Source organism: Hevea brasiliensis, unplaced genomic scaffold (genome assembly GCF_030052815.1).
Source record: "Hevea brasiliensis isolate MT/VB/25A 57/8 unplaced genomic scaffold, ASM3005281v1 Scaf25, whole genome shotgun sequence".
Taxonomy (NCBI): domain Eukaryota; kingdom Viridiplantae; phylum Streptophyta; class Magnoliopsida; order Malpighiales; family Euphorbiaceae; genus Hevea; species Hevea brasiliensis.
Window position 1 is genome coordinate 141,249 of NW_026614751.1, and position 23,613 is coordinate 164,861.

Sequence of the window (23,613 nt, forward strand, 5' to 3'; positions counted from 1 at the left end):
AAAAATTCATACACCCATTGCCTTGGGTTGGATGTGCTGTCAAGTCCATGAATGTATTCTTTTATATGGCCGATCAGGAAAAATTCTCCCCAGAGATCTCTAACAAGTGCTATTAGATGTATTTTTTTACTTAAAAAAAAAATTTGAAATCTTAATTTTTCTCTAATTTTTTTAAAAAATGTTAGCAGGTGGAGAATGGGGTATACACATTATCATCCTTAGGCCAAGTTTAGATAACATATCAAACTCCAATTCAAGAAAAGTTATTATAATATTTTGAAGCCTTCGCTTGTTTTATAAAAGATCATTTATATCAATTAAAAAATATTTTTTAAGCGGACATTAATAATAATAATAATAAATTTTAATATATATTAGTATGATATAAAGAAATGCTATATTATTAATATATTGAAAGACCTTAAGGCTTATTCATGAAGGATTGGCTGAGTAGTAATGCGCATTTAAACTCTATACTTGGACAAATGTTTGAGTAGTGGAGTCACTATTTATGGGATGGCTTTAACATGATTACACCCAGCCAAAGGTGGGTTGTGTGTGTGTGGGGGAGAGGGGGAAAGAAGAAGACCTTGAGACTCAATCCAATAGAGTTGATTAAAGCTACAAGATTGATTGGTTAAGATGATAAAAAGGTTGAGAAATTTTACAACATGACTGATGAATATAAAGTTCTTTTTGCCTAAGAAGTGATTCAATCATTTGATTAAGTTGTGAGTTTTTTAATTTTTAGCATTAAGGATGCTTTATTAATTTTAAATATTTTTACAAATTAAAAAGAAATGTCTCATTGTCTAGCCTAATTTTATTCATTGGTTAAAGGCATAATACTCACATGATAAATGCTAAGTTTTAGTCCCTAGTTTCCCATTTTTTTGAAAACAAAAATTTTCATTATAAATTTTACATAATTAATTTATAGATCACATTGAAGATAAATTTGAAAACATAATGAGAATGAATTACATATTCTCATTCTTATTCCTAGGCCTTGTTTACTCTACTTTCACTTTTTAGGAAGTAACTTACCCTCATGAGTGTAAATAAGTTACTCCTGTGAAGTGAAAGAAATCGATTCCTTGACATCTGTAACACTCCTATTTGTATAGCCAGGTATATTTCACTGTTCCGGTGACCGGTGTCGGTCCGGACAATAAAGAGAATTAGAACCACGCCTAAGACACTTAATTAAGCCCTAAAAACAAATAATTAGTAATTGTCAAATACTTAAGTATAAATAAGAAAAATAGAACACAAGAAGTTAAATGAGCCGAGAGTCACAGCGATGGGTGACCTTCTCGGGAAGGACTGCGAGGTCGATTTAAACTCAATTTTTGAACCGTAAAATGTGACGCTGCGGCCCTTAGGACTATTACGAACACAGTGAAAAAGAGAAAATCACGAAAAAGAATTGTTAAGCAGGTCAAATAATTCGGTCAGGGATCCGGAAGAAATATTAAATTATTTGCAAACTGGGTCAAATCAACGAGGGGCAATTTGGTCAATTTACCCCTAGAACTGACTCCTGACCTAACTGTCCAATAAAATTTAAGAAATGAAAATTTTGAAATGTAGATTTAAATTGAAGAGTAAATGAAAAAGAAATGAAAAAGAAGTGAAAAATAAAAAATCAAAAAGTTTATGACATCATCCATGACACAATAAATGTCACACCTTACCCCTCTGTAAGGCATAACATGATCCCGTAGAATACCTAATGAACTACCGAACTTCACCTACCGCTAATTCATTAAGTACACTACAAGGGATTTTGAAACAATTTTCTTACATTTTGGAAGTGGTGAACATTTTGGTAGGAATTAAAAACCATTTATTCAAAGTTTAAATACTAGTAAAAATTTTTGTCCATTTTAATTTTGCCACAAATTTTATAAAAATTTTGACAGAGTTCCGTTTGTAATTAGAGAAAACAGTTCTTCAAATACCTGCGAAAACACTTCCAAAAATTTTTCACAACTCCCAACCTCCAATAAACCTCAAATCAACTCAATTCAATTCACTTCAAAGTAATTCCACGATCCAAATCAAAATTCATCATCTCAAAATATTTAATACTTCATTCACAAGGCATAAAACATGAAATTCACAAGTACAATTATGAATTTATAGAAGGAAATCCAAAAAAAAATATTATTACAATTTATTTACAACTGCTCAACTTACATTGATACATACAATATTTCTATATTTACATCAAAATTATCTACAAGGGTATAAAATAATACCCGTACAAAATGATCGATGTGGTCCACAATTCGATAGCAGCTCACTCTGCTGCTTTCTCCTTGCTCTTATCTGCGACACCAAAATAAGCTATCGCTGAGTATAAACATACTCAGTGGTGCACAATAAAAATTTAAAATGCAATACATAAATTATTCATTGGTGAAACACAATTTAAATACTTCTTAATCACATTTCACAAATATCAAAGCTCATAACAACTCCATTTAGTCAAATAATTTATTAAACACAGTGTTGCCAAAATCATACACAACTTAAGCCATGACACAAAATTTCCGATCAATGCCGTGTTGTACACCACGACAAAGCAATCTCAACCCCAATAATCGAAATCAATGAGGGAGGTGGCTAGCTAGCTAGCTAATGAGTACTCATCCGATCTCAACCTCAACTGGCAAGCCAGAGAAGGAGGAAAATAAACGATCTCAACCCCATAAATGGAGGAGGAATAATGTGATACTGTCATGCTAAGTGTGAATACAAAATCAATCCAAAACAATTTATTTAAATAATTTATGAGAAATCTGATCAATTTCCAAAGTCATATTTACAATTATAAAATGGCAACACAGTACATAATTAATCACAGAAGTCAAATTTCTGAGAATAAAATATTTAAACAAAAATTATTGTGCACAGACCTGACGTGAGTCGCCTCTAGGCCTTGACTCAGTCTCTCAGAGCTTCCAAGTCTTTTTCAGCTGAAACACACAGTTTCATAGTGTTTCAGTACTATAACTTAGCATAAATCCAAAAATAAATTTCACTTCAATTTTACTAGCTCTATTGCGTTAAATTCGACGTTCTCGAAGTTTTTGTATTTTGGGTTACTATTCACTACACTATTCAAGTCAAATTGTTGACTTTTTAAGGCTTAATAGGTATGGGAATTCCAACTTCACCCACATACCACATTTTGGTCATTAAATTTGTTGGTTTTGGTCATTTTCTCAAAGCTTAAGTCCTTTTGGCAAAATTGTCAAATTTTGAGTTTTGGTGTCCCTAGTTGCACTGTTCCATTGGTCATTTTACTGTTAGAATTTGACAAAACTTCCTTCATAGAAAATGTTCCTTATTGTCTTAAGTTTATTCTCATTTTTGGATCACCCCAATTGGAGTTTTGTAGCTCAAGTTATGGCCATTTGAACCAGGGCTGCCGGATGGAAAACAACCCAGATTTTCTGGGCAATTTTGGTGCTGGCAGATTTGGGTCACCAACTTGGGGTGGCCAAATGGCTTGGTTGATTGCAGAATTTGGACTTGTATTCTTCATAAAAGTTTTAGGTCTATATCTCATCTAATCACTGGTAAAATTTCAGGTCAATTTGACCTGTCTAGCTCGAGTTATGACCAAATGAACAAATACTGTTCATTTGGTCAGTTTGTACAGTGGCAGACTGCACTTATCCAACTTTGGTCAATTTGTTCACTAGGTTTTGGTCACTTTTTGGGCATGGTTCCTAAATGAAAATTGTGTCATTTTATGTCTATTTTCATCCCCAATTGGTGCCATATCAATTGGACTTGTAAAATTTTATTTTTGGTCCTTCAAAGTTGACTTGGTCATGCTGCCAGCAGCATGACCATACACCCTCCGAATTTAGCTTCAATTCCAACAATTCAAACACAACTCATTTGGTCACAAATGACCATTTTTCACTTCACAATAGGTCAAACACATCATTTACTCATTTCTCCAAATTTTTGCCTCAAAACCCTAGGCCTCCAAACCCTAATCACACTAAATTGTTGCATTCAATCACATTTAAGCATTTTAATCTTAACCATTCAACTAAATAAGGTTTTTAAACTCATTCAAATCCATCAAACCATACAAAATCATACTCCCCTTCAACCTGGCCGAAATTTCAGTTTGGTCCTCCCTCCATATTTTTATTTTATTTCATTAGTTTCTAAGCTCATTTCAACAACTAAATATGCATTTAAAGTAATAAATTGTAAGTTAGCACACTAACCTTTCTTAGATCTTCAAATCTCTATCTTTTGTTCTTCTTTCTTCTTGTAATCTTCTTCTTAAGTAGCAATAACAAGCTCTAGTGAGGTTTTTATGAGGGTTATTAAAGTTGAGTAAGGAAATTTAAGCTTCCTTTCCCTTAACAATGGTGGAACAAAGTGAAGGAATTGGGAGAGAGGGGTGAGGCAGCAACAATGGAAGAAGAAGAGGTTTTTATTTTTTTTTTCTTTTCTTTTCTTTTATCTATTATGGCTTATGGAAGACCCCAAAAAATCAAATTAATTAATTTATTAATTATACACTTATGGCATCATGCATGATGTCATGCATGATGTCATCACCTTTTTACTTTTTCATTTTCCCCATTTTTTTTTTAATTTTCTATTAATTCTTTAATTTAATTCTCGATTCCAAAATTTTCTTTCCTCTGATTTTATTTGACAGTTAGGTCAGGAGTCAGCTCTCGGGGTCAATTGACCAAATTGTCCCTCGCCGGTTCATCCCGGTTTGCAAATAATCCAATATTTCTTCCGGCTCCCTGACCTAATTATTTGACTGGCTTAACAGTTCTTTTTCGTGATTTTCTCTTTTCCACTGTGTTTATAATGGTCCTAAGGACTGCAGCGTCACATTTTACGGTTCGAAATTTGAGTTTAAAATGACTTCGCAGTCGTTCCTGAGAAGGTCACCCATCGCTGTGACTCTCGGCTCGTTTAACCTCTTATGTTCTATTTTTTCTTACTTATACTTAACTAATTGGCAATTACTAATTATTTGTGTTTATGGCTTCTCTAGTTGTCTTAAGTATGGTTCTAATCCCCTTAATTGTCTGGACCGACACCAATCACCGGAACAGTGAAATATACCAGGCTATACAAATAGGGGTGTTACAGTTCTCCCCCCCTTAAATAAATTTCGTCTCGAAATTTTACCTGGTATCAATCTCTGAACAGCTGTGGGTGTTGTCTCCTCATGTCCTCCTCTCGTTCCCAAGTAGCTTCTTAGCCCGAATGATGGTTCCACAGCACTTTTACCAATGGTATCTGCTTGTTCCGTAGCTGCTTCACCTCATAAGCCAGAATCTTTATGGGTTCTTCCTCATATGTGAGGTCTGGATTCACTTCAATTTCTTCTACTAGTAGTATATGGGATGGGTCTGATCGATACCTCCTCAACATAGACACATGGAAGACATTATGTATCTTCTCCAACTCTGGAGGTAGTGCCAACCGATATGCCAAAGGACCCACTCTTTCCAGAACCTCATATGGCCCAATAAAATGAAGACTTAGTTTCACCTTTCTGCCGAATCTCATAATTCTCTTCCAAGGAGAAACCTTGAGGAAAACTTTCTCACCCACTGCATACTCAATATCTCTTCTTTTCAAATCAATGTAGGACTTCTGCCGGTCTGATGCAGTCTTAAGTCGGTCTCTGATCACCCTGATTTTCTCTTCAGTCTGTTGAACCATTTCGGGTCCAATCATTTTTCTTTCACCCACGTCATCCCAACACAACGGGGTTCTACATTTTCTGCCATACAAAGCTTCATATGGAGGCATCCCAATGCTTGATTGGTAGCTGTTGTTATAAGCAAACTCAATCAAAGGCAAGTGTGTATCCCAACTACCCTCGAACTCAATCACACAAGCCCGTAGCATGTCCTCCAAGATCTGAATTACTTTCTCAGACTGGCCATCTGTCTGTGGGTGGAATGCAGTACTGAAGTTCAATCTAGTTCCTAGGGCTCTCTGAAGACTACCCCAGAATCTAGAAGTGAACCTAGGATCTCATACGTCTGATGGATACCGCACTCCATGAAGTCTCACAATCTCATCGATGTACAACCCGCCAATCTGTCCAAAGCGTAGTCCATTGATCGTGAGAAAATGAGCAGACTTAGTCAGTCTATCGACGATGACCCATACTGCATCATGACTCTTCTGTGTCTTTGGAAGTCCCATCACAAAATCCATAGTTATTCTCTCCGATTTCCATTCTGGCACTGGTAGTGGATGTAACAACCCAATGGGTACTTGATGCTCTGCCTTTACTTGCTGACAAGTTAGGCATTTGGATACAAACTCTGCCACATCTCTCTTCATACCCATCCACCAGTAATGCTCCTTTAGCCCTCTATACATTTTTGTACCACCAGGGTGCATGGCAAAAGGAGACTCATGTGCTTCCTTCAAAATGATCTGCCTCAAATCAATATCATTAGGAACACACATTACGCTCAGTGTAGCAAGAAACCATCATCTCGATTGAGAATTCGGTTTCTTGCCTGTAGGACTTCTTCCAAAGACTTCTGATACTTTTCATCATTCTGAGCAGCCATTCTAATCTGATCAATCAACATTGGCTGTACATGCCATGCAACTGCTGTCTGCCCATCATCATTAATCTCTAAACTGGCATGTAATAATCTCAACTCATGTACCAAAGACAAAGGAGTAACCCGTAGACTTGCCATAGTCTTGCGACTTAGGGCGTCAGCCACAACATTAGCTTTCCCTGGCTGATAGTCTATCAGACAATCATAGTCTTTTATTAACTCTAACCATCTCCTCTGTCTCAAATTAAGCTCTTTTTGGATGCCTAAATACTTCAAACTCTTATGATCTGTGTAGATGTAGCACTTCTCCCCATACAAATAATGTCTCCAAATCTTAAGAGCAAACACAATGGCTGCAAGCTCCAAGTCATGCGTCGGATAATTCCTCCCATGCGGTTTCAGCTGGCGTGATGCATAGGCAATGACATTTCGATCTTGTATCAACACACAACCTAACCCATTATGAGAAGCATCGCTGTAAATTGTATATTCTTTACCCGGTGTAGGTAAAGTCAGGACTGGAGCCTCAGTCAAATATCTCTTCAATTCATCAAAACTTTGCTGGCATTTGTCCGTCCACTGAAATTTCACATCCTTTCTAAGTAGCTTGGTCAATGGAGATGCCAACATGGAGAATCCCTTCACAAATCGACGGTAGTATCCAGCTAACCCCAGAAAACTACGAATCTCTGTGACATTTCTGGGTGGCTTCCAATTAAGGACAGCTTCTATCTTGCTAGGATCTACCTTAATACCCTCTGCTGATACTATGTGCCCCAAAAAGGATATCTCCTTCAGCCAAAATTCACATTTCGACAATTTGGCATATAGCTGTTTCTTCCTCAAAGTCTGTAGTACAATCCGCAGATGTCTATCATGCTCTTCTGCATTCCTCGAATAGACCAATATATCATCGATAAATACCACAACAAACTGGTTGAGGTATGGTCTGAAGATAGTGTTCATCAGATCCATAAAAGCAGTCGGAGCATTAGTTAACCCGAATGGCATGACCAAGAACTCATAATGGCCATAGCGGGTTCTGAAGGCAGTTTTAGGAATACTCTGCTCTTGTACTTTCAGCTGATAATAACCTGATCTCAGGTCAATTTTGGAGAACACAGCTGCACCCCTCAACTAATCAAACAAGTCACCAATACGGGGTAATGGATATCTGTTCTTTATTGTCACCTTATTCAACTGCCGATAGTCAATGCATAACCGGAGAGTGCCATCTTTCTTCTTTACAAACAATACTGGCGCTCCCCAAGGTGACACACTAGGGCGGATAAAGCCCTTATCAAGCAGCTCTTGCAACTGTACTTTCAATTCTTTTAGTTCTGCAGGTGCCATTCTGTATGGTGTTATGGAGATTGGGTCCACACCAGGCATAACATCAATTTCAAACTACACTTCTCTTTCTGGAGGTAATCCTGGCAATTCATCAGGAAATACATCCGGAAAGTCACATACAGTAGGAATGTCCCTCAGTGCTGGACTCCCCACTTGGGTATCTATTACATGTGCCAAGTACGCCTCACACCCTTTCCAAATCATTTTTCTAGCCAGTGCAGCTGAAATGATGTTTGAAGGTAATAACTGTCTCTCCCCATGTATTACTACATCACCATACTGAGGGAGACCAAAAGTGTCTGTCTTCAATCTACAGTCAATCATCGCATGATGCCTAGCTAACCAATCCATGCCCAAGATAATGTCATAATCTCTGAAGGGCATTTCAATTAAATCAGACAGAAAAGTGTGTCCTTGGATCACCAAAGGACAGTCCCTATATAGCCTATTTACCCTGACCTCCTAGCCTAATGGACTAGTTACTAGCACATCATAGTCCATTGGTACACACTGAATAGCAATAGAACACATCACACTAGCACTAACATACGAATGTGTGGAGCCAGGATCAAACAACACATGTACATCTTGGTCAAGGATGGAGAAAATACCAGCTACTACATTTGATGTTTCAGCCTCCTCCCTCTGACGCATGGTATACACTCTGACTGGTGCACCACTAGGTGCTGGCTGGTTAACAGTGCTTTGACTTCCAGGAGTGTTACCAGGACCCCTACCTCTGCCTCTACCTCTAGTAGCTGACTGTGACCCTCTAGGTGCAGAGACTTGGGCTGATCCTTCAGATGTAGCAAAAGATCCAGACCGGCGTGGACTAGTGCAATCCTTAGCGAAATGTCTGCTCCCTCCACAATTAAAACATGCACCGGTGGCCTTGAAACAAACCCCACCATGAGTTCTACCACAAGTTTCACACTGTCGTACTGATAGAGCTCCTCGGGATGATTGCTGGGTCTGCTGACCAGACCGGGGTGGTCTTTGGCCAGAAAATCTGCCTCTGCCAGATCTACGGGAGCTGGATCCCCCAAACTGTTTTCTCTTTCCAAAACCACTCTCAGATGCTTGTCCCGTAGTCTTTTCAGTTTTCTCTTTCTCTTGTATACCCTTCTTTACTGCCCCTTCTAATTCTATCATTTCTAGTTCCAGGGCCTGTGAGATCAACTCAGCGAAATTCTGATGTCGGAAACCCACAACTTGCATTCTCAAATTCGGCCTTAGCCCGGACTCAAACCTCTTGCATCTATCTCTGGGGGTGGAGACTAAGCTTCCAGCATAGTGGCTTAGCCTTGAAAAGTCTCTCTCATATTCTGCTATGGTTCTGTCCCCTTGTTTCAAACTCAGGAATTCTTGTAACTTCATATCCACATATGCATCGGGAACCCACTTCTGTCGGAACTCCCTCAAGAAGTCTGTCCATGTCAGCACAGGTGGCTCAACCAGGCTGTGGGGGATGGTCTTCCACCATTCATATGCATCCCCTTACAACAAGGAAACAGAATACTCGAACTTCATCTCTTCTGTACACTGCAGCTTTCTGAAAACTCGTTCTATTCTTTCCAACCACTGTTTTGCCTCCAGTGGATCCACAGTGCCTTTAAACTCGGTGGCCCCAAATTTCATCAATTTTTCATATTGCCGTGCTGAGGGCTGTGGTTGTGCTACAGGTACTTGCATCTGAGCTTGGGGTGGCACATTACCCGCCATTTGCTGGAAGAACGCAGCCATCTGCTGTACAAATTGAGTAGGGAACTGCGGTGCTGGAGCAGGAGCTGGAGTGGCTGACCCACTCACATTCTGGAGTGCTGGGGCTTCCCCTTGAACCTCAGCCTCAACAGATTGTTCTTCGGAATGATCTCCTCCTTCCATTCCATTTTCCCAAATTTTTTACTTCCTGAGATCAAACACAAGGAGGTTGACCTCCGTTAGTGCATATTCATAATGTAAATGTGTCATATGTATCAATTAAAGATACTTGAGCAGTTGTACTTATCAATAAAATATTCATACACATAGTCAAAATTTATTGCAAAACCATGCTCTGATACCACTAAAACATGTCACACCTTACCCCTCTGTAAGGCATAACATGATCCCGTAGAATACCTAATGAACTACCGAACTTCACCTACCAATAATTCATTAAGTACACTACAAGGGATTTTGAAACAATTTTCTTACATTTTGGAAGTGGTGAGCATTTTGGTAAGAATTAAAAACCATTTATTCAAAGTTTAAATACTAGTAAAAATTTTTGTCCATTTTAATTTTGCCACAAATTTTATAAAAATTTTGACAGAGTTCCGTTTGTAATTAGAGAAAACAGTTCTTCAAATACCTGCGAAAACACTTCCAAAAATTTTTCACAACTCCCAACCTCCAATAAACCTCAAATCAACTCAATTCAATTCACTTCAAAGTAATTCCACAATCCAAATCAAAATTCATCATCTCAAAATACTTAATACTTCATTCACAAGGCATAAAATATGAAATTCACAAGTACAATTATGAATTTACAGAAGGAAATCTAAAAAAAAATATTATTACAATTTATTTACAACTGCTCAACTTACATTGATACATACAACATTTCTATATTTACATCAAAATTATCTACAAGGGTATAAAATAATACCCGTACAAAATGATCGATGTGGTCCACAATTCGATAGCAGCTCACTCTGCTGCTTTCTCCTTGCTCTTATCTGTGACAGCAAAATAAGCTATCGCTGAGTATAAACATACTCAGTGGTGCACAATAAAAATTTAAAATGCAATACATAAATTATTCATTGATGAAACACAATTTAAATACTTCTCAATCACATTTCACAAATATCAAAGCTCATAACAACTCCATTTAGTCAAATAATTTATTAAACACATTGTTGCCAAAATCATACACAACTTAAGCCATAACACAAAATTTCCGATCAATGCCGTGTTGTACACCACGACAAAGCAATCTCAACCCCATTAATCAAAATCAATGAGGGAGGTGGCTAGCTAGCTAATGAGTACTCATCCGATCTCAACCTCAACTGGCAAGCTAGAGAGGGAGGAAAATAAACGATCTCAACCCCATAAATGGAGGAGGAATAATGTGATACTGTCATGCTAAGTGTGAATACAAAATCAATTCAAAACAATTTATTTAAATAATTTATGAGAAATCTGATCAATTTCCAAAGTTATATTTGCAATTATAAAATGGCAACACAGTACATAATTAATCACAGAAGTCAAATTTCTGAGAATAAAATATTTAAACAAGAATTATTGTGCACAGACCTGACGTGAGTCACCTCGAGGCCTTGACTCAGTCTCTCAGAGCTTTCAAGTCTTTTTCAGCTGAAACACACAGTTTCATAGTGTTTCAGTACCATAACTTAGCATAAATCCAAAAATAAATTTCACTTCATTTTTACTAGCTCTATTGCGTTAAATTCGACGTTTTTGAAGTTTTTGTATTTCGGGTTACTATTCACTACACTATTCAAGTCAAATTGTTGACTTTTTAAGGCTTAATAGGTATGGGAATTCCAACTTCACCCACATACCACATTTTGGTCATTAAATTTGTTGGTTTTGGTCATTTTCTCAAAGCTTAAGTCATTTTGGCAAAATTGTCAAATTTTCAGTTTTGGTGTCCCTAGTTGCACTGTTCCATTGGTCATTTTACCGTTAGAATTTGACAAAACTTCCTTCATAGAAAATGTTCCTTATTGCCTTAAGTTTATTCTCATTTTTGGATCACCCCAATTGGAATTTTGTAGCTCAAGTTATGGCCATTTGAACCAGGGCTGCCAGATGGAAAACAACCCAGATTTTCTGGGCAATTTTGGTGCTGGCAAATTTGGGTCACCAACTTGGGGTGGCCAAATGGCTTAGTTGCTGGCAGAATTTGGACTTGTTTCTTCATGAAAGTTTTAGGTCTATATCTCATCTAACCACTGGTAAAATTTCAGGTCAATTTGACCTGTCTAGCTCGAGTTATGACCAAATGAACAAACACTGTTCATTTGGTCAGTTTGTACAAGATGTGCATCGCACTTATCCAACTTTGGTCAATTTGTTCACTAGGTTTTGGTCACTTTTTGGGCATAGTTCCTAAATGAAAATTGTGTCATTTTATGTCTATTTTCATCCCCAATTGGTGCCATATCAATTAGACTTGTAAAATTTCATTTTTGGTCCTTCAAAGTTGTCTTGGTCATGCTGCCAGCAGCATTACCATACACCCTCCGAATTTAGCTTCAATTCCAACAATTCAAACACAACTCATTTGGTCACAAATGACCATTTTTCACTTCACAATAGGTCAAACACATCATTTACTTATTTCTCCAAATTTTTGCCTCAAAACCCTAGGCCTCCAAACCCTAATCACACTAAATTGTTGCATTCAATCACATTTAAGCATTTTAATCTTAACCATTCAACTAGATAAGGTTTTTAAACTCATTCAAATCCATTAAACCATACAAAATCATACTCCCCTTCAACCTGGCCGAAATTTCAGTTTGGTCCTCCCTCCATATTTTTATTTTATTTCATTAGTTTCTAAGCTCATTTCAACAACTAAATATGCATTTAAAGTAATAAATTGTAAGTTAGCACACTAACCTTTCTTAGATCTTCAAATCTCTATCTTTTGTTCTTCTTTCTTCTTGTAATCTTCTTCTTAAGTAGCAATAACAAGCTCTAGTGAGGTTTTTATGAGGGTTATTAAAGTTGAGTAAGGAAATTTAAGCTTCCTTTCCCTTAACAATGGTGGAACAAAGTGAAGGAATAGGGAGAGAGGGGTGAGGCGGCAACAATGGAAGAAGAAGAAGTTTTTATTTTTTTTTCTTTTCTTTTCTTTTATCTATTATGGCTTATGGAAGACTGTAACACCCTAGGCAAATCCCACATCGACAAAACACGGGAGAGATGCTGGGTTCATAAGTTGATAGTTCGTAACCCCTATTGACGCGTTTTAAAACCGTGAGGGCTTTGGTCCAGAGCGGACAATATCACTAGTGGGTCGGGCCATTACATTTGTGGTATCAGAGCAGCTCCGCGTGCAACCTTGAACGATGGTGGGGCAAAGTGAAATTGTCCGCTCTGGGCTGAAGCCCTCACGATTTTAAAACGCGTCACTAGGGGTTACGAACCACCAACTTATGAGCCCAGCATCTCTCCCGTGTTTTGTCGATGTGGGATTTGCCTAGGGTGTTACAATCCACCCCCCTTATGGGACTCAGGTTTGCCCCACCATCGTTCAAGGTTGCACGCGAGCGCTCGATACCATTAATGTAATGGCCCTACCACTAGTGAAATTGTCCGAAGCCCTCACGGTTTAAACGCGTCACTAGGGGTTACGAACCACCAACTTATGAACCCAAGATCTCTCCCGTGTTTTGTCGATGTGGATTTGCCTAGGTGTTACAATCCACCCCTTATGGGACTCGAGGTTTGCCCCACCATCGTTCAAGGTTGCACGCGGAGCGCTCTGATACCACAAATGTAATGGCCCGGCCCACTAGTGAAATTGTCCGCTCTGGGCTGAAGCCCTCACGGTTTTAAAACGCGTCACTAGGGGTTACGAACCACCAACTTATGAACCCAGCATCTCTCCCGTGTTTTGTCGATGTGGGATTTGCCTAGGGTGTTACAATCCACCCCCCTTATGGGACTCAGCGTCCTCGCTGAGGTTTGCCCCACCATCGTTCAAGGTTGCACGCGGAGCACTCTGATACCACAAATGTAATGGCCCGGCCCACTAGTGAAATTGTCCGCTCTGGGCTGAAGTCCTCACGGTTTTAAAACGCGTCACTAGGGGTTACGAACCACCAACTTATAAGCCCAGCATCTCTCCCGTGTTTTGCCGATGTGGGATTTGCCTAGGGTGTTACAAAGACCCCAAAAAATCAAATTAATTTATTTATTAATTATACACTTATGGCATCATGCATGATGTCATGCATGATGTCATCACCTTTTTACTTTTTCATTTTCCCCATTTTTTTTTAAAATTTTCTATTAATTCTTTAATTTAATTTTCGATTCCAAAATTTTCTTTCCTCCGATTTTATTTGACAGTTAGGTCAGGAGTCAGCTCTCGGGGTCAATTGACCAAATTGCCCCTCGCCGGTTCATCCCGGTTTGCAAATAATCCAATATTTCTTCCGGCTCTCTGACCTAATTATTTGACTGGCTTAACAGTTCTTTTTCATGATTTTCTCTTTTTCACTGTGTTTATAATGGTCCTAAGGACTGCAGCGTCACATTTAACGGTTCGAAATTTGAGTTTAAAATGACTTCGTAGTCATTCCCGAGAAGGTCACCCATCGCTGTGACTCTCGGCTCGTTTAACCTCTTATGTTCTGTTTTTTCTTACTTATACTTAACTAATTGGCAATTACTAATTATTTGTGTTTATGGCTTCTCTAGTTGTCTTAAGTGTGGTTCTAATCCCCTTAATTGTCCGGACTGACACCGATCGCCGGAACAGTGAAATATACCATGCTATACAAATAGGGGTGTTACAATAAATATTAATTTTTAAAATTTGAAAATTGGGAGATAATACAACATAAAAAGGAGCCAATAAGAATTAAAAGAAAAGAAAATTCATTTTTTTTTCCTTTCTTCTTCTTCTTGCCGTGAACCTATTCTCTTCTCTCTCTCATTTTTCTTTTCCTTTCTTCCATTAAAGCTCTCTTTGAGCTTTTGAAACCCCAAAAATTAACCATAAATTCCATAAATTCCTTCATTAAACCTTGTTTTTGAAGCTTGGTAAAACTATTGACAACAAAAAGAAGAGGAAAGAAAGGATATTTGAAGAAGGAAAAATTCAACAAAAGAGGTTAGTGGTTAGTTTTCAATTTTATGTTTAAATTCATAATTAAGTAGTTAAATTACATTAGAAATTGTGAAAAAATGAAACAAAAATAACATGTATAGCAACCCATGAAATTTGTCCATGTTAGAGATGAATAGAAATTGATGGGTTTGGATGCAATTAAATATATAGGCAAGTTTGATTGAGAGTGTAGATAATGTTTATACAATTTGAGTTCATGATTTGAAACTATTGAAGAATTAGGGTTTTGGATCTAGGGTTTGGAAGACAAAAATTGGAGAATTGGTCAAATGGTGTGTTTGATCTTATTTGAGCTGAAAAATGGTCATATGTGACCAATTGTGGTATGTTAGAAGTGTTAGAATTAGGTTTAAATTCGGATTGCTTATGGACATTCTGCAGGCAGCAGGACCAAGGTCCCTTTCAGGGACTAAAAATGAAAATTTACCAGTCCAATTGGTGTGAGGCTAATTGGGAATGAAACTAGACACAAAATGGCACATTTTTCATTCAGGAATTATGCCTAAAAAGTGACCATAGTATAGTGAACAAATTGGCCAAATCTGGAATTGAGTGTTCTACCCTGTACAAAATAACCAAATGAACAGTGTTTATTCATCTGGCCATATCTTGGGTTAGACAGGTCCAAATAACCTGAAATTTTACCAGTAGAAAGCTGAGATATAGATCAACAACTTTTATAAAAACACAAACACAAATTATGCCCTTAACCAAGTCATTTTGCCACTCAAATTTGATGACCTAAAACTGCCAGAATCAGTTTTGGTGCCCATAAAATCTGGGTTAGGCCAATCCGGCCAGCCATGTTCAAATGGCTATAACTTGAGCTACAAAACTCCAAATGGAGTGATTCAAAAAGGGAAATAAAGTTAAGACAATAAGGAACAATTTCTATGAAGAAAACTGGGCCAAATTCTAACAGCAACATGACCAATGGAACAGTACAAAATAGAACACCAAAACTGAAATTTTGTAATTTTTCTTAAAAGACCTAAGTTTTGAGAAAATAACCAAAACCAACAAAATTAGTGACTAAAATGTAGTATGCGAGTATAGTTGGAGTTCTCATACCTTTTAAGCATAAGAAAGTCAATAGTTTGACTTGAATAGTACCATAAATAGTAACCTCAACATGAAAATGTTCAAGGATGAAGTTTAAGCTATAGGAATTAATTATTGGAATTGTTGTGAGGTAAAGTTACTGAGACACTATAAATTTTGTGTTTCAGCTGAAAAAAACCTGGAAGGTCTAAGAGACTGAGTCAAGGCCTAGAGGCAACTCACGTCAGGTTTGTGCACAATAAACCTTAATTTATCGTTTTCTCATAGAAAATTTGTGTAGTTATGCATTGTGAAATTATTGTGTTAATTAAGGATTTTGAGAAGTACTGTGTTGCCACTTTGGGAATGGAAATTTGACTTTAGAAATTGATTGTGTTTTGCATAAAATATTTGAATAACTTGATTTAAATTATTTTTTAATTCACACTTGGCATGGCAATATTAATATGTTCCTCCTCCACTTGTGGGGTGAGTTTGATATTTGATCACTTTCCTCCCTCTCTAGCTTCCCAGTCTGAGGGGTGAGTTTGAATGAGTACTCATTAGCTAGCTAGCCACCTCCCTCATTGATTTCGATTAGTGGGGTGAGTTTGCCTTGTCGTGGTGTACAACACGGCATGTTTGGAAATTTTGTGTCATGGCCTAAGTTGTGTTATTGATTGGCAACAGTATGATTATTAAATTATTTGATCAAATTTGTGTTATATTAAGTTTTGAAATTTGTGAAATGATTAAAATGTGATTTGTTATAAATGTGATTTAAGAAAAATTTGTGAAATATTTGAACTATGAATTAATGACAAATGTTTTATATTTTGCATTTTATATTTATTGTGTACCACTGAGTATTTTTATACTCAGCGATAGCTTTCTTTGCTGTCGCATATAGAGAAAAGGACATAGCAGCAGAGTGAGCTGCTACAGTCAGAGAGGAGCACAGTTGAAGAATTTTTGTACGGGTATTTGTTAATACCTTTGTAATTATTTTGATGTAAATGGTTTAGTGTCATATGTATTAAGGTAGATTGAGCAGTTGTACAGTGAATGTATAATAATATTATTTTTGAGATTTTACGTCTGTAAATTAACTTATAAATGTAAATTAAATATTTAAAATGCAATGTGCATGAGTTTATGAAATATTTTGAGATATCAATTCTTGATTTGAAATTTGGATTTTGAATTGAAGTGTTGCTATTGCTGTTGATTTGAAATTTGGTGGTTGCAAATGGGGTTCAAGTTAATTATTTGAAAGTGTTTTTCACGGGTTTTGAAGAACTGTTTTTCCCAAATACAGACGACACTCTGCCGAAATTTTTATAAAATTTGCGGAAAAATAAAATGGGATAAAAATCTTAACTAGTTTTCAAACTTCAATTAAATGTTTTTATTCCTACCAAAATGCTCACCACTTCCAAAATATAAGAAAATGGTCTTAAAATCCCTTATAGTATATTTAATGGGTTACCGGTAGGCAAAGTACGGTAAATCATTAGATGTACTACGAGATCATGTTACATCTTACTAAGGGGTAGGGTGTGACAACTTGTCAAGAAGTTGAGATAAAATGCCAATCAAATAAAATTGATTTTCACAATTTTCTAGGAGCCTGAAGTTTGATAACCAAATTATGCCCAACCGAACAAGGTCCTAGTCTCATAATTGGGCTATTCTTAATTCCGAGAAATTATTTAGTATACTCAATGTACATACATTGCTTAGAATATATAGAAATTTATGAAGGGAGGAACATTAGCACCACCTAAAATCCCCTTTATGATTTACATTATTTATGAAAATACTAATAAAAATATATCTCTAGTGACATATATATGTATTTGTCACTGATAACATAAATAGCGAAGAAAAATTCGTTGCTAATTGCCTATAGTGACAACATATTCATCGCTAATACTTTTAGCAATGAGAAGTTAGTATGTATAAAGTTGTTGCTAATACTTTTAAGGATGACATATTCATCACTAATACTTTCAATAATGAGAAAATTATTCTATACAAATTCATAACTAATAATTTTTAGCGACAACTTATCTTTCCCTAAATAATTTGAATTGCTAATATAACTATAATTAATATAAATTGAAATTTTAAAATTATTTTAATAGTAATTCTATTTATATAGAAAATCATCTTATAATTATATATTCTTAATTCTATAAGTATTATTAATTCATTAAAAATTAATTAGGTTATTCTAATAAAATTAATAAACAACTTTAAACATTGAATTTAATTTCCACTAATTTATTTTTTTAATTATTCTAAATATTTACATATTATATTAAATTATAAAATTACTTCTAAAAAATTAACTATTTAGTTAACATAATTATAAAATTATTATTAAAAATTAACTATTCAAGTAAATAAATTTTTTTTCTTATATCAATAGATATGAAATTCTAATCTTATTCAGTGACAAATATTTTATTTATTATAAATTTGTAGTTTTTTTTTAAATAGTAATAGATAATTATTATTTTGTACGTCACAAGTACTATTAGAAGGTAGTTATATGTGAATGTAATCACTATGATTTTGTTATTATTGACAATATCAAATGATATCTTTGCAAATTCAATAATTTTTATAGAGGCTAAGATATATTGATTTTCCTATTTCTTTCATTTTTAATATTGATACATTCAATAACATTTGGGATTATTAATATTATTTTTGCATAAAAAATGTATTTTACATGTGATGATATGATTTTTTAATTTGTTTGGATCTACGTAGTTTAAATTTAGATTAATTATCATTGATTAATATCCTTATATGCATGAATATATTTTTTATTTTTTAATTTATTAGTAAGTCTTAGCTAGGTTGTTGATTTTGAGTATAAGACTATAAGAAAATCTAGTTATATTTTTACATAATGTATGTGAGAACTTACATCTATTATTACTTTATTTTAATTTTTAAAATCTTTGCCTATTTATATTTTTACAACTTATTATTATATTTTTTTATTAGATTACATTTAAGTTTATAATTAAGTTAATATTATATGTTAATAAAATAACACATAGCTTTCATAAAAATATTATCCAACTAAAATTTTCTTAAATTAATAAATATTTTATTTATATAATCAATTAAACTATTATTAAAATTAATATTTTAATTTAAATAATTAAATATAATATTATAAAAATATTACAACATATATAAAAAATAACAAAAAATCATATAAAAAAATTAAATTACAAATTTTTATAATGTGAACATAGCACAAGAAATAAATAAGTTGACACACACACACATAAGAATGTATGTATATATAAAAGTGTTATCATGATGACTAGTAAATGAATAATAACAACAAATAAAAAATAAAAATAAAAAAATACATGTAAAATCAACATTAAAAGCTTATTTTGATCTGCATCCATAAATAATTTCATTTCCTTACTATTATTACTTTTTTTTTATTAATTTTTTTATAGTCGATGCTATTTAATTTTTTAAGATTTTAGACTCAAAAGTCTCTTTGTAATATTATAAGAAATCAAAAATAAAAAATCGATAGAAATGTAAACAAAATTTGAGAGTTAAGACTTATAAAATTTAAAAGAAATAATTAAAAATAGAGTAAATCAAATAACAATTTGAAAGCTGAAGAAAGCTTGATAGTTTTCAAATAACACAAAATGTTTATTATATACAAGTAAAATGAGAAAAAAATTTAAAATAAAATTAATTCAATCATTGAATAATTTTAATTTAAAATAAAATTTCACCATTAATTTTGAATAAGTTTAGCCATTTATTGGTCATAGATCATCGGTCATCCTATTCCTTCATGTATTCCTACTTTTGAATGTGTTTTAGGAAAGCAGATTGTCAAACTTGAGGTTGGCCTTTCCCATATTTCTACCCTTTAGTTGTTAAATTTAAAATTTCATTCCTTTTTGTTGTCTCTAATTGTATTTATATGCTTATAGCATCTTTAATGCTAATGATGTTTTTTCCCCCTGGTTCAGCCTCCTAATGGTACCTCCTCCTATGGAACTGGGGAAGTTGGTGGACCACTTAAGTGGATAGGGAAGTAAGCAAGTCATTTTAATTTGTTTACCATTTCCACTCTGAATTTACATCACACTCTTATAGAGTTCTCAAATGAACTCTAGTATTTAGAGATTCCCAGCACCATATGCCCAAAACTCCCTTTCTACATTCATTTAAAAAAGTCTTCCAAATCCAAACCTAATTAGGAAGTCTATGGCATGATCCACAACATCTAAATATAAGTAGTTTCATCTTAAAAATGTAGGTTTCACGTGGAACACATATTCATTTGATTATGGTCCTGAAACTATATCCTTGTATCAATCACATCCTTGGGTGCTAGCTATTCTTCCAAATGGAGAGGCACTAGATGTTCTTGCTGACACCACACAATGAGGTAATGAGAATTACAGCAAAATATTTAAAAATCTTTAAGCTCACTCTTATATCTAATTTACTGTCAACGATCTATAACCAGCAGATTGATTTGAGAAAGGAATCAATTATTCAATTCATTCCTTCAGCCTCATATCCTGTCATTACATTTGGTCCATTTGCTTCACCCATTGCTGTCCTGAAATCTTTATCTCATGCATTTGGTAATTTACTTGACGCTTTTAGCCTTTTCTCTTTGAATCTAATTATTTCCTCTTGCAATGACTTTTTTTGTGCGCATGTTGTGTTGGGTTTGCTGTTAGATTTACATTCATACTTCATCAGACATACAATATATAGCTTATGGAATGAATTTTAACCTTTGAAAATTGACTGATGAATATTTGGATGTCTTATTTTGCTGTTAATGAATGAATGTTAAGTGTGAAAATATATGTCGGTATGTGTGTGTAAAAATATATATATATTTATATACATATATATATATATATATATATATATATATATATATATATATATATATATATATATATATATATATATATATATATATGTTTGCTTCATGCATTTATATCAGTTTGCAGTCATCACTGTACTAGAAAGTCCTTTGTCGACAAGATGGGTTATAGAGTTTGCAATAAGGAAATGGGAAATTAGAGGACAAAAGAAGGAATGAAAGGAAGATAACTACAGGTATCTACCACCTTATTGTGTATGGCATCACCACTCCCTTGGTTTTCAACTATCTTTGTTTGATAAAATTTTATGTGTTACAATAAGACTTCTGTGCTTAATGTTCTGCCCTTCCCTCTCTAATTGGCAATGAGAATTGTGGAAAGGCTATCCTTTTTAGTAGTTTTATTAAATATATTTTTTTTTTGTGTGTGTTGTGCTGGAGAAGTTCATAAAACTTCAAGGGATAGTTAATTGAAGGCCTACAGTGAGTTCAGTAGCTTGTAAAGCTATATGCACAACCTTCAAGCGCATAAAATGTTGTTTGTGGAGAACATTTGCTTTCCTTTGCTATTTCTCAGAGTTCTGTCTAAAAAAAGGGAGTTTGTGTGCAAAACCTTGAAAGTATGGTTGAATGGGGTTCTATGGGCATAGTAGCATTCATCAATGTTGTAGGTAGGGATGTGCATTATTTGGTTATAACTAAATAACTGAACTGTACCGATAAAATTCGATTATTTTGGTGAGAATAAGTTCAGTTCGGTTTAAATTTTGATTAATAACAATAAAAACTTTGGATTTTAAGTCATCAATCCGGTTATCTTTGATTTGATAACTAAACTAATCGGAATAACCCAATTTATATTCATTAATATATTAATTAAAATTTTATTAATAATATAATTTATAATTATTATTTTTATTATTTTATAATAATATTTAACTTACAATATTTTCTTATATATTAAATCATATTTATTGTCTTTTTTTTTAAATAAAAAAGGATTGTAAATATATTTTTATTAATATTTAATTGATTAATTGATAATATAAAATTTATATTTTATTTTCTTATTAATTCAGTTTTATAACCAATAATCAATTAAATATTTTCAGTTTCAGTTAATTTTGGTTTTTCTCTTAATTACGATTTGGTTTGATTAGGTTAATAATTTTAGAGTCGGTTAACAATTCAATTAGTTGAAAATTTAGTTTGGTTAATCGAATGCTCACCCCTAGTTATAGGCAGGCTTCTAAACTATGGCCAATACATAATCTATTGGCCAATGTATACAAGAATTTAGCCTTTTGACATGACATTTCTTGTTTTGGAATTGGGTATTTATAATCACAATGAAATGGCTCTTTATTTGTTGTAATAGCCATAATAGTTGCTACTCACGATGACAAAAGGGATGAGAATTAGTTGGGTAGTGCATGAAGTCGAGAAGAGAAGGGGGAGAAAAGAAGAGGGGGAGGGTGGGGTGTTAGGTGGCGTACCATAGACGTGGCATATAAGTGGCTTAGGTAGTTATGGGCTAGGGTGTAAATGACCAGTCTAACAATTCATTTTCCATTTAAAATTGTGTGAATGCCTATATCAATGTCACCCAAACAAACTCTAATCTACCCATTTATGCAATTGGTGATAGATTAGTAGTGGTGGTAGCAGCACATATTGATTGTTTTTTTATTCATTTAATACCCATTAGTATGTTCCAGTCGTAGTTCGAGGTCTATCTTGGAACTGGAATCGAACTGAAATTTCAATTCGATTCATCGATGTTTTGGTTCTGATTTAGTTCAGTTTTCGGTTCTTCAGTTTCAGTTCAGTTATGTACATTTCTGGTTCTTAAAACAATTTTATGTAGTTTTCCCGATACAAGTCATTCTTAAATTAATATTTAAGCTCTAAAATTGATTTGGTTATCAATATACAATGTATCATATAACATAACTTTTAGCTATTTTTAAATTATATAACCCTAATCTATAAGGTTCGTATATATTTTAGAATTAAGTATATTATATAATATTTGGGATTAAAGCCTAGTTGCTATATATAATGTAGTTGTACATTTATATCATAGAGTACACCTTTTAACTGCTTTTTAATTATGTAATTTTTATATATAAGATACATGTAAAATTAAAAATTATAAGGTGATTTAATGTATTTATAATTGTGAGGAATGGTGTTTTCATTGATTACATAAGAGGTTTACACCCCGACGCCCACACTCACACACACACACACACACACATATGTATATATATCTCTTATACTATCTAGGAATTCTACAGCAGGTAGGAATCCTTCTTTAATTAGGATATCCTATACAGATCGACTTCTATAACACTCCCCCTCAAGTTGGAGCATAGATATTTATCATTCCAAACTTGTTACATAAGTAGTCAACCCAAGCTCCACTCAGAGCTTTTGTAAATATATCTCCTTATTGCTTTCCTATTTTAATGTGCCGTGTTGAGATGATCTCTTGTTGAAGGTTTTTACGGACAAAATGGCAATCAATCTCAATATGCTTAGTCCCTTCATGAAATAGAGAATTAGAAGTAATATGAAGGGTAGCTTGATTATCACACCACAATTGTGCAGGCAAAGATGTCTTAAGGCCAACCTCATCTAATAATTGAAGTATCCACATTATCTTATACACTTATTATACTATACCTCTGTATTCTGATTCAGCGTTAGATCAAGAGACTACACTCTGCTTTTTACTCCTCTAAGACACCAAATTACCTCCAATAAAGACATAATACACAATAATCGATCTTCTATCAGCCTTAGATCTTTCCTAGTTTGCATCT

At 34.4% G+C, this 23,613-nt stretch overlaps 1 pseudogene; it reads left to right on the forward strand.

Moving 5' to 3' along the window:
- The window catches only part of LOC131176803 (uncharacterized), a 167,102-nt pseudogene that overhangs the window by 14,426 nt on the left and 129,063 nt on the right, over window positions 1-23,613 (forward strand).